We start from the raw sequence: 12,636 nt of genomic DNA on the forward strand, positions 1-12,636 counted from the left end.
GTGTCCGGCTTGACAGAGATGCCCCTGTGCTGCACTGTGTGTCTTCGCTGTTTACTCTGGAGAGTGGGTGGGGGTCGAGACAGAGCATGCTGGGAAAAATTGACCGCCCATCCTTCTTTCGCCTTTCTTACTCTGAATTTCTCCTGAGCTTTTTCAGCTCGGAGAGGCGCTTCGATGTGAGGTCTGGGGTAGAAAGGACCGCTTTTCCCCTCAATACGTAACGACAGGCCACATGGCAGTGAGGTAAACTGAAGGTTTAAACACCAGGTGCAGGAGGAGGGTTATCCAATAGCACCAGCTTTTTGCCTCAGACCCCCAGGGCATCATTTTAAGGAATCCACGCTTCCTCAAAAACACTCCGCCACACTCTCATTCAAGCATGGGCCGTCTGTCTCTCCGGGCCTCAAACTTCCTGAGAGTTTGCAAAGCAGGAGAAACACCCCCCTCCCCGCCTTCTCTCTCTCTCTAAAACACACTCTGCTCTCTGTGTTGTGGTTTTCCCAGTAGGAAATCAGCAATCTGCAGCCATTACCCCCCTCGCATTTTACTCCTCCACCCTCCTGTCTTTTATTTCCCTCCATTTTATAAAGCATCTTTTCCTCATGAGCATCATTAGGAGATAAATGTTGGTATAATCAGAGTAGATTAGTGCACTGTTTTTGGTCATTAAATGTATCCCTGAGCGATGTAAAATGTCCCAAACTTTTCATCATTTCTAAACAGGTGTCACAAAGAATGACTTCATTTGCGTCCATTTCTTGCACATTTCCCTGAGAATCCATCACAAACTGGCAGCACAGACACAAATGACAAATGGAGGGGAAATCATTGGAAAAAAAAAGGAAAAAAAAAATCCACCCACAGAAAACACTTTACACAGAGCTCCCAGCTTTTCAAAACCTCTCTCCTTCTCCCTCTTACACACACATAAACACATAGGCACAAACACATACACCTCGAAACAAAGGTGCCATTTTACTCAGGAAGGGTCAGCAGTTCTCTCCATCAGACAGGGGCTTGTTCTTGGTCAGAGGCTGCTGCCCAATCTCAGGCCACCCTCTCCTGGCTCCACCGGCCCCCTCTGGCCCCCCTCTGGCCCCCACCACCCTGGAGACAAGCTCCCCATTGTTCGTGCACTACTAATAAATGACAGTTCTCCTGTTCAGACAAACTTTAGAGCCCATTCTAAACACACACGCCCACACACAAACTGGGTGCAAACGGTTCTCGATATGAAAAGATACACAGCCCCGCGTCGCCCCAATATTTCTCATGGAACTCATTAAAAGGTTATCTGACACTAATGATGGAGGGATATTTTCCTGCAATCTGAGCTTTGTGTCCTGCAGCCTAGATGAGGTAATGCTGAGGGCACATTTACTACAAAAACAGGCTGTAATTTATTCGGAATAAATGTTTCTGTTACTTTCCATTTCCCCTCGGTGGTCAGAAACGGTCATGACACATAATAGACACAGTTCAATGGTAGGTCACGGCGCTCAGTTGCTGTTGTCACCTGTGTGCTATGTGACAACACACGCACCAGATCTTGAGCTTGATCTGGGCCAGACGGGGTCTTGAGGTGAGCCTCGGGTTTAGACATGATAAATCACCACTCAACTTAAGCTCATAAACACACCATTAACACACTTGACCACAGCAACTTGATCTGTTTACCTTAACCACTGTGCTGCTGCGGACTATCGCTCTCTGGCGGGCTTGTATTAGCATGCCTTTGGGCCTGATGCAGCTCTGGGTGCTTCAGCCTCGTCTTGAAGGCGTTTCACTGGTACATGAGGTCATTTTCTAACACTATAACCTCACATCTCTATTGAAGAAGGATATTTTTAGCATGGAAGGAGTGTGTTTTAGTCCAAAATGATCTACCCTGAATGCAGCTTTATGCCTACATTCTAAAGCTATGACACATTCATCAACTAACAAATATTATCTGGAACTTGTAAACCTGATCTGCTCTAGAATTCACTTTTAATTATGACAAGTGTAATAGAGATGACAGTGGCGTTGAACCAAGAGTTTCCAGTGATGAGAAAGTATCAAGGAAATGTCAAGCTGAGTAAATACAGGCTTGTAAGTGAGGCTGACCCCGGTGTGTATGTGGCTCTCTAATGCGGTTCACCACAAGCATATCATATGACAGCGCAGCCAGCACAGTCAACCCTGTGCAAAAGTAAATTCCTGGTTTACTAATCTTAGCTTCATTCTGTCACAGCAGCTTTCGAGCAAAACACATAAACTGGAATATTCTGCCAGCTTTGATGTCTGGCAGGGAGTGAGGAGTGGGCGTTTAGGGGTGTGTGCACAGGCACATCTGTGTTTGCATGGGGATTGTGCAGCGCAGGGGTGATGTTGGCCGTATGCAGGACAGATGCAGGGCGAGTGGGGTCACGTCAACAGACATGGTCCCGCTCTGTCATTCAAACCACAAAAGGAGGAGGAGGAAGAAGAGGCAGAAGTTGTGAGGAGTAAAAAAAAAAAAAAGACTTAGTGTTTAGTCAAGGCCTGCTCACTGACACAAAGTCTGTCTTTGTCTGCCTCCCAGGGTGCCAGATAAAGGAATTCTTGTGTGTCGGGGGCTCTGACCGAGTTTATTTGACACTTCAGCTCCTTTTGTGAAGCAAGTGTCCCACCGTCAATGCTGGCCATGAGAGTCACTTGGCATTAGACAGAGGGTCCCTCTTCAGTGGAGAAAGGGGGTCTTGTTTGGAGAAGATTTTTAATGGAGGGGGTGTGTGGGGGGTGCTGTGTTGGAGGAGGGGGAGTCTTGGTCTGTGCACTGTGCTGTATACGGACATATAGTGGGGCTCTGTCCCCAGCCCCAACAAAAGATGGAATTCTTTATTGCTGAGGAAGTAGATGGAGTTGAGGAATAAGACCTGAGAGGAGATGCTTCAGGAGGGTGGAAGCCTCACTCCTGTTCATGCATGAACACACACTTACTATGAATGCAATGCCATGGTGTGATCATTTAAGATCTTGTAGAACAGGTCCACTTGTTTCTCACATATGATTCTGACCACATAATGAAATGATAAGAGTTAAACATCATCCTGTGCATTAACCACAGGAGTGATTGTAAAAGCCCAGGTTGGCAGCAGCAGCCTTAGGACTGACAGACACTTACACAGCAGCACTTGTAGAAGTTAGATCTCAGACTCACTCTCACCTGAATGGGCTCACTGTGAGACAGGTGGGTGGACTACATGCGCTCTTTCTATGGACACTGTATCCACACTGTTCATTTATTTAGCTGTGCTCGCTCTTTCACAACCTGTGACAAGCCACGGCTCTGTCTGTGAATGGGCAGCGAGCACCTGGCACTGCAGGTGTATGGCATGGTCCACGGAAGAACAGGTTAGAGTCTGTGGGCTGATCCAACTGTGGATGGGATGTTTATCAGTGACAGTGTTTATGCAAAAAAAAAAAAAAAAAAAAAAAAAAAAAGAAGAAGTCTGAGTCAGCTTTGAGAGAGATGCGCGCGTAACGAACCCAGAGAATAACGGAGCAGTGGCACACAGCAGGTGAACCTGGGAATTTGGGAGCAGACTAGACCAAACACGCCCCTCTCAGCAGACCCATTTTAATAGAAACCTTTCTGAGGAATCACATGGGTGAACAGAATAATTCGGTAGTAAATATGTAGGCCAAATGGTGTGTAGGGAGATAACAACACAACCTTTGCTCAAAACAGCCACCAACACAACATTTCTGTGCGTAAAATAACAGCTGGTGACGTTATTTTATTCTATAACTGGGGGGGGGGGGGGGGGGGGGGGGGGTCACGTTAGTTTACATGACACTGACTGAGATCCACGAAACAACACGTATCCATAATAATAAATAATATTTTTGTCTCGTTTCCACGTACCTGCTGGATCATGGATTTACGCACATTATCCAAAACGCTGCACCTGGATGTTTCCTGAGCATCGCTTTCTAAATACATCCCAGGATATTCCGTTCATTGTGCCAAAATCCAACCCAAGGCACTTCGTTGTATTGGCCTTTCTATGACACCGGCCACGCGTTAAGTATCCCGTGTTGTCCAAAAAAAAAAACCTCACTTGTCCAACAGCAGGACCTGGGCAGTACGCGTAATGGGCTCCACTCATCCCATGGAACAGACAGTGTTTCCTTATATCCATGAATAGGTTCCACAGCTGGGGGTCTCAATCCAACAGCTGCTGCCAACATGATCCACTTTGACCAATAATAGTAACTCCTCCACGTGTGTCAGTGTTGGAACAGTCGTATTTAATCCATTTAACGCGCCCAAAGAATCCTCGTGTAACGTTCCGTATGTTTTGGCAAAAATCAATCAGATCGATACTTGTGATTATTTCCTATTGGGAGTAAAAGAAGTCCGGGTTCTTTCAATGGTCCAGAGTAACGATAGTCCCTGCTGGAGCTCCAAACGCCGTCTCTGTCCTGGTACGATGCGCTTCCATCAAGAGCCGGAGCCACACTGAGCCATAGTTGTAGCAAAGCAGCGCAGCACATGTTGCACTCAGGTGACGTAACGCGCAAAGCATGATGGTAAATGAAGTTTACCAAATGGGTGATATGAAAACAATGGCAAAAACGTAAACCTTTGAAAACTCCAGCATGTAATATTTTAAATATCCTCCTGAAACCCAATCCTCTGTATGGGACAAGAGTTTCACAGCTTTAAAAAAAAAAAAAAAAAAAACACTTTCCATTATTTTTTTAAGTTTGTACTTCTTCCTCCTTCTTTTCGACCATGCAAAATTCAGACTTGTATGTGCTTGAAGATAGATGCTGTTCATTTAAATGTTATTTTGTTTTTGTCTTAATTTGCTTCTTTTTTTTTTATTGTGTTTCTTTGCGTGTTTGAAATAAATAAATAACTAAATATGAAAAAAAAAAAATATCTGAAAAAATTGCATCATGTTGTCTTCAAGAAAGGTAATTATTTAATGTAAAAAAAAAAAAAGTGTACTTTCGTGGGTGGATATACAGTATTAAGAGAGATGGGAGTTGTAAGTTAAAGGTGCCCGCTCATACTTACTTAAAAATAGAATAGAATAGAATAGAATAGAATAGAATAGAATAGAATAGAATAGAATAGAATAGAATAGAATAGAATAGGACTTGATTTGCCATTTGCACAGATACATCACAGTATATGTACATTGGAATTCTTGTGCGTTTCCCTGAGTCATGGAATCCAAAGAAAAAAGACATGAACAAAAACAGAAACAAAGCATAAACAGCTAAAATCATATAAAAACAGTTATTGCACAGACAAACACAAATGCACACTTGTAAAATAGAGTACTGATCAAAAAAATGAAATAAATAAATAAAAGTACTGGAAGGTAAAAACAAGTTATTGCACATTTGAAATAAAGTACTGGGAGGATTACACTAAATTTCATTAAAAAATTATTAAAAAGGTACAGTGAAGATCCTAATAATGATCTTCATTGAAGATGATAAAAATAATAATTATTATTATGATTATTATGATGATGATTATTATTATTATTATTATTATTATTATTATTATTATTATTATTATTATTATTATTATTATTATTATTATTATTATTATTATTAAGATTAATTGTGGCAGTGCTAGTAGTAGTTGTTCTTGCTGTTGTTGCTGTTGTTATGATATTCTCTAACATTCAGGCATGTTATTATGTCATTAATCTAGGCTATTTTAGATTTGTTGCAATCACTCATCATCTGTCAGTTTGATCCCAGGTTGCGTGTGAGCCCTGTGTGAGCAGTGTGAGTGAGTAATAATGATCATCTGTCGCAGTGCAGAGATACAGGGATGTCGGTGCCTTGAATCACCTTCCCATGAATGAATCTCTTGTCTTTCTTACCTCACTTTCATGTCCTAACCACCTCCAGGCTTGCTTGTATTTCTGGGATCATAGCTTCCCCGAAACCTCAAAACAAGGACTGGATTCCAGGGAGCGGAGTTCAGTCTGCAGATTAAAATTAGAACAGTACTATATTTACACTGCAGTGAAGACAGTTAACTGATCTGTAACTTCAACCCTATGTTTATTTATTCAATTTGCATTAGAAGAGAAAAATCAGTGAAAATCTTTTAGGATCTGGTTTAGTTTTATGAAAATATCTGCATTTCCATGTATAATTACACAGTACATTACATATTTAAGCAAAATCCAAAATTCCTTATTATGAATCATGGATGTGCTCTGTATTTGTATTGAATGTGGTATTTATTTGCTACATTCAGGTGAAAAGTGGTCACAGAAATGCTTTAATATGTGGGTCATGACAGGTAAAAAAAAAATGCATATTTGCATTTTTCACCATTCTCACATTAAGACAGCGTATTACTGATCTCAAGGTAAGAGGTGCAGTTTGTGTATTGCACATTGAGCAGGTGAGTGCCAGCACTCCATTCCACTCCACCTTTTCCTTTACATCTCATTTGGCCATCCTCCAGTGCAATCCTGGAGTACCTGAATTGCACGCGATTCTGTCAATTGCAGGTACTTGATGGCTTTCTTGTGTGCAGGGGTTGAAAAGTTGCAAGAGGTTTGTGCACACAGCATTGCGTGACTAGAGCTGGGGATGAAAACACAAAGACATTGTTTTCAGTGATCAAACCCCCTTTATAGTAACTCAACAGCATTCCTGTCTCGCATTCCTAAGCCACCGCTGCTGTGTGAAGGTTTTTTTTTTCTTCCTTTGGAGAAAAAAGAAAGAAAAGGAAAGTTACACATTTTTATCGGGTTCAGCGTATTCACCCGGTTCGTTACTTAAAATATATTGTTCCTCATTATCCCAATAATCATTAATCAAGGTGAATTAAAAATGTAAATGAAGGTAATTATCATTTAGTGTTATTTAAAAGGTGAATGTCTCTTATCTGAAACTATGCTGTAAATGTGAACAGTGGAAGTCCCCCCTGCTGTTGTGCTCACCAGTTTGTCAGACACATAACGCAGAACATAATTAAATGAAAATGTTTATTTCTCAGTGTACATATGTGTGTATGCTCACATGTGCTTATGTGAATCCTTCCTCATGTCACTACTCACACCAGTGTGTGTAAATAAGTATGTGCTAATGTGCACACAAATTTTTTCCAGATTGGTGTGACAAGGATAATCATATCCAGAGAACACAAAATCATTTTGAACACTGCTCACACAGATGAGAAGAAAAGCAGGAGAAATGAGAAAAGAGAGGCTTTAGATATTTGTATTTAATAATTACACATAGAGTACATAAAATGCACTTTATTTTAGTAAACATAGAGTAAATATCCAAACTACACCAAACGTAAAGTGTGTGATAGAAGAATGAAAAACAAAAATGTGTGGAAATCTAATCTGCCCATACAAGTGGAGCAGTGATCACCTGGTGGTGTTGTAACAAATCTAATATTTACTGGAGGCTTTGACCTTTACGACTTCTGCTTTCAACATACAAAACATAGAGAGGAGGACAATGGAGTCAGTCATATCTCCAGTGTGTGCTCTGAGAGTGATTAAGACTAGAGGACATTCATTACTGGCCCGGCTCAGACAGAGAGGGGCTTCAGAGCAGAGCTCTTGTGTTGGACTGTTTGGATGTCCTATCCTCTTGTATCTCTTTGACTACCTCCAACACAAGGCTCTATTCAACCAGACTGGGAACAAATGTTTCCTTATGTGGCTCTGAGTGCCCGAGCTCCAGCGATGGGACAGAGAGCAAACGCATGAGAGTGAACGAAAGGCGGAGGTTACAGTGATTAAGGCCATGCCATAAATATCTAACTACTCTGACCAACATACAGTGTGATGTGAGCTTCATTATGGGGTAGGGGGGCAATGACGTCCAGTTAAGATGAGAAAATGACAAGTATTTCCCATTAACAGCATCACCCACTGGCATGGCCTCCACCTCAGGCTTGATATCCTGCCACGCTTCCCCTCCTTATTTTCCCACTCTCCCACTTTTCATGGGTGTTATTATTACTACATCCACCTGGGAATTAATTTGGTAAATATCAGCCAGGAAACCTGCGGCTGGATTCCATGTTGGCAGCTCATGTAATTTCAATTACAGCCAATATTCTGACTTCCGTCAGGGTTTTGGCCTCTCTGTGGGAACGGGCAAAGTGAAGCTAAACAGGGGTCACAGGGAGGTTTCAGAGTGACGTGGGTGAAGATTACTCATGTGAAAACTGGTGAAAAAAAAGGTTTGTGTGTATGTTCACACTTGGTTCTGCTCTGTATAATAAGACATAATGTGGCGTGCACCTCTTCTCTATAGAATCTCCTTGGATAAAGAGCTAATCCTGTTGTGCAGTGAGACTGATAGAGCTGGACTCCTTCCAGCGCCTCAGGGAGTCAGATCTGTGGAAGAGAAGCTCTTTCAAAGGAAACCATATACCCACTGACCCCCTCTGTTATCCTTCACATTCAATACTTACCATAAAGATTTCGGTAAAATCACTTCCTCTATTTTACACGTCATCTCCCCTGAGGACTACACCATTTTTTTCTCTCTCTCGCCCTGCATTATATGATGTCAAATTGTAATAGGGATTTTAATGTTTACTTAAACATGTTTTCCCACTTAAGGAAAAATTAAATGAACTTTTGGCCTTGACATGTGCATTACTCATTCCTCCTTCCTCTTTAACACACACATACACACACGCACACACACACACACACACACACACACACACACACACACACACACACACACACACACACTCTCATACTGGGCAAAAGGGGAATTTCTTTGGACAAACACACCCTTCCTCTAGTCTAATATGACCATGGTTTTTTTTTGTTTTTTTTTTTAACTGGCAGGTGCTTCAGTTTATTGGGTCTCTATGTCAAAGAGCAAAAGTTGTAAAAAATCAAGCTGTAAATCAGTAATAATCAGCAGAAAACATCAGAATTTCTGCTGGATAATGCAATGCGATGTGCAGCTGCGGATGGAGATGCATGGGTGTGTTGGTTGACTTATTCAAAACACACATTGAAAATCTCGCTAAATGTTGATATTTGATAAATTGAGACAAAATACAGTAAAATAATAGGCAAACTATGGGGGTAAAATATGAATCTGCAGTCAGCACTTGCAGAATACTCCAGACATGGTGGATGTTTTTTTAGCTGTGTGTGTATTTAAGCTCAGTTGCAGGCTGAGTGTAGGCAGCTGGGAGTGTGGCAGGGCTATGCGTGACTAGGAGAAATACACCTGTCTCTGTGCTCAGGTACGGAGGGGGAGCCGGCACGCAGGGGCCTGCCAGCCGAACAATGCCGCCTATTGTACCTGCACTCTGACTGCAGACGCTCGCAGCAGAGGAAACCCTGCATGTGTGGAGCTCTCTCTCTCTTTCTCACTCTCTCTCTCTCTCTCTTCTCACATAATCACACGAAATACACAGTCAAATTATTTATAGTACACATATTGTGCCGACCGCAGGCGCCCCGGGCTAAATCCCAATAACTCTGCCTTTTACACGCAAGCTGCCAATCTGACACTTGACAGACAGATTTTGCTTCCAATCAAAGTTGAAGACACAGTACAAGCAAGAACACAAACAAAAGTTGTAGCTTTTTGCTGCTGTAGTCATATTTTATAAAATGCATCACATATTATTGTCTGTGTTTAATCAATCAAAACATACATATAAGCTCTTCTTTTACAATCATCCTAATAAATAAACAGTTGAACTTGTACACACCCACATGGAGATTATTCCAAGGTGTTACAGTAAAGGTCTATTAGAATAGGGAGCACAGGAATGTCAAAATAAACCCACGATGTGACTATTGTTGAGAAATGTTTTATCAGCCGAGGGTTTTTTTTCAAGCTTTTTGTTCTCAGGGCAGATAAGGCAACCTTGAGATGAAGGGTCGAGATACTGCAGATGTAGAAAAAGCAGCAGACAGACAGACAGCGAGACAGAGAGACCCACAGAGAAAGCAAGAGAGAGGCCGCCCGTCAGTAAATCACCAGGGTTTTCTGTGGTTTCCACAACAAAGGCTGACTCTCATTTTGTCTTGATTTGTTGGCCAATTACGATGAAAAATGAACAGGGCAACTACAGAGAGGGTCGAGGACAAGGGGGGGGGGTACTGAACATCTGCTTTCAGGAGATTTGGGTTCTGGGTTGAGCTCGGATGGACACAAGTACCCTTCTGTCAAACAGAAACTCCAGCTGCTTCACAGATGGGGTCGGTTATTTGCTCCCATTTGGTGTATAATGTGTGGCCACAAAAAAGTCCGAGCCTCTTTTGATCCCATTATTTGGAAGTCAAGAAGCTTTTTCCACCTCATTTTCATGGTATACCAAAGATAGCTGCAGTTTAAGTGCCATCATTCAGTTATGTATTCCTGTTAAATTCCTTGACGCATGTGTGTGTCAGACTAGTGGTATCTTATGCGATTGTGTGTGTGTGTGTGTGTGTGTGTGTGTGTGTGTGTGTGTGTGTGTGTGCTCATTGACTAACGCAATACAGTCTTCATAAAGGTAGTATTGTTAAGTTGCGTGCGAAGCTCATGCTTTAGGCTTTGGGTCCCCGCCCACCCCTGTAAACCACGGCCTTTTTTTCCTCTCCTTTTTTCCCTTCTACACCTTCCCCTTTCTTTTTGTTACAGGTAAACATTTGATGTCCGCACGCAATCCCCAGTGAGTCTCCTCCCCTTGTTCTCTCCTTGGCTCCCTGGCTTCCACTCAGCGTTACTCACACTCTCACACATGTACACACACCTCTCTCTCTCTCTCTCACAGTCGCGCAAAGAGACACGCTAGCCTTCCCACCCCATTCTTCTGACATTCCTCTCCTCCCTGACTCAGCACATGTTTCCTATGGAGGTTATGAAGTTTCTCTGACGGCCAGTTTCTCTGTAACTGACTTCATTTTACTCATCTATTTTTCTGTTTTACTGGTCTTTCTTTCCACCTACTGTTTCTTTAACCCATAAAGATCCTGTGCTACTTTTATGGCAGTTCCCAAATGCATTTTCACTCTGTTTATCATCATTTATTACAATATTATCCTCTGTATTTTGCCTTTTTTTTCCAGTGAAAATCAGGTATTTTCCTATATTTAGTTCACTGATCATAAAGATGTATATTAAGGCTCAAATTAAAGTTGAGGGTTATTATATCAGAAACAGAGAGAACTGAAGAAAAAGTGATTTTTTTCAGCAAAGATATCAACAATTGGTCATAAAAATAAATGTGTCCATCTACTGTCATTTATCAGACTCCATGGGTTTTACTGAAGAATCAGTGTTGTAGAAGATGACGGTGTTTCCACTTAACTACAGAGTCTCTAAATGTCCAAATGGGTCATATCTGATGACCATGAAAAAATGTCAAACTGTATTTTACACCAATTATTTACATGGATTAATAGGATTAGTGGATCAACAGGTATTAAACAGTTTAGATGAGTAGATGATTTATTTATTTATTTTATGGGTTAAACTATGTGATTTCATTTCTCCTGCAAAATCTTGTCATTTACTCATTGTCTCATTTACTCAGTCAAAAATCTGCTGATGTCTTATTTATGTTTTATTTCAGAAACAAAAACAAAATCAGATCACAACCTTTGAAGATTACTGGAAGAAACCATAGGCACAATCTGAAAACAAACTGTTGCCCATAAAGTTGGAATGAAATATTTTTACCTCTTCACATGAGATGGTTGTGACAATGTAATTTATTCCTTATAAATAAACTGTAACTGGACTCAGTATATAATCATTGTACCTGAACTAAGATGATTACTGATGTGTATAAATAGGAATAAACAGAGGAATGTGTCAGAAAATAAAATTACCAATAGTGTACAAATTAAAAAAAAAAACAGTGGTGTCAAAATTTACTTTGACTTGCATTTGATTAACACAGCATAGTTCATGTTTGGTTTTTATTTTCATTTTAGATTGTTCTACACATTCAGGCCTGTGGTACAATAAAGAACAAGTAGGGAATGTTGTCATTTCTTTTCAGTTTCAATAATTAAAACAAGGGCTGTCAAAATGAACTCGAATTAATCTATCATGATTAATCTGATCAAAAATGTTAACACAATTAACCCATCTGCAGCACAAAATGACTTTGAACATCTCTGTCAACGCATTTCGGGCAGTCTGTCCAAGTAGAGTTACTGTCGTGCATGAACAAATGGGCAGTTGATCCGGTAGTGACAGGCAGAAGAACTAACCCATAAAGATGGAAGACGCTAAACAGCATGTTGGCCCTCTGGATGGAAATATGAGAACAAAAAACCCAAGACAGAACAGTCAACCAAGATGAAGTATTATACACACTCTGCAGGAGGGAGTTTTCTTTTCACTGAAGCACTTCCATCTTAAATTACCACATTAATATGAAGCGTACGTTGGGGATTCTGCTAGCATTTTGGCTAGCGCGTCACTCAGCTTGTGACAAAAATGACAAGTGCATATATATTCCCTTCTTTCTTGAGTCTGTTTGCTCATGTAGAATGCAACGCAATTAATATTGATTAAAAATTAATGATATTTAATTGTGGTTAATCAAAGTTAATCCACTGCAACTCTGTGATTAATCTGATTAAAAATTGTAATTGTTTGACAGCAATAATCAAAACATATTCAGGG

The 12,636-nt window shown here is 41.0% G+C and overlaps 1 long non-coding RNA gene across 1 annotated transcript in view; it reads right to left on the reverse strand.

The window, feature by feature from the left end:
- LOC115424743 (uncharacterized) overlaps positions 1-4,474 on the reverse strand; it is a 68,995-nt gene extending 64,521 nt beyond the window's left edge. The window contains exon 1 of the long non-coding RNA XR_003936129.1: positions 3,890-4,474. This is a non-coding gene — a long non-coding RNA (uncharacterized LOC115424743). The remainder of the gene's footprint in view (positions 1-3,889) is intronic.
- Positions 4,475-12,636: the final 8,162 nt, after the last annotated feature.

Source organism: Sphaeramia orbicularis, chromosome 8 (assembly GCF_902148855.1).
Source record: "Sphaeramia orbicularis chromosome 8, fSphaOr1.1, whole genome shotgun sequence".
Classification (NCBI taxonomy): domain Eukaryota; kingdom Metazoa; phylum Chordata; class Actinopteri; order Kurtiformes; family Apogonidae; genus Sphaeramia; species Sphaeramia orbicularis.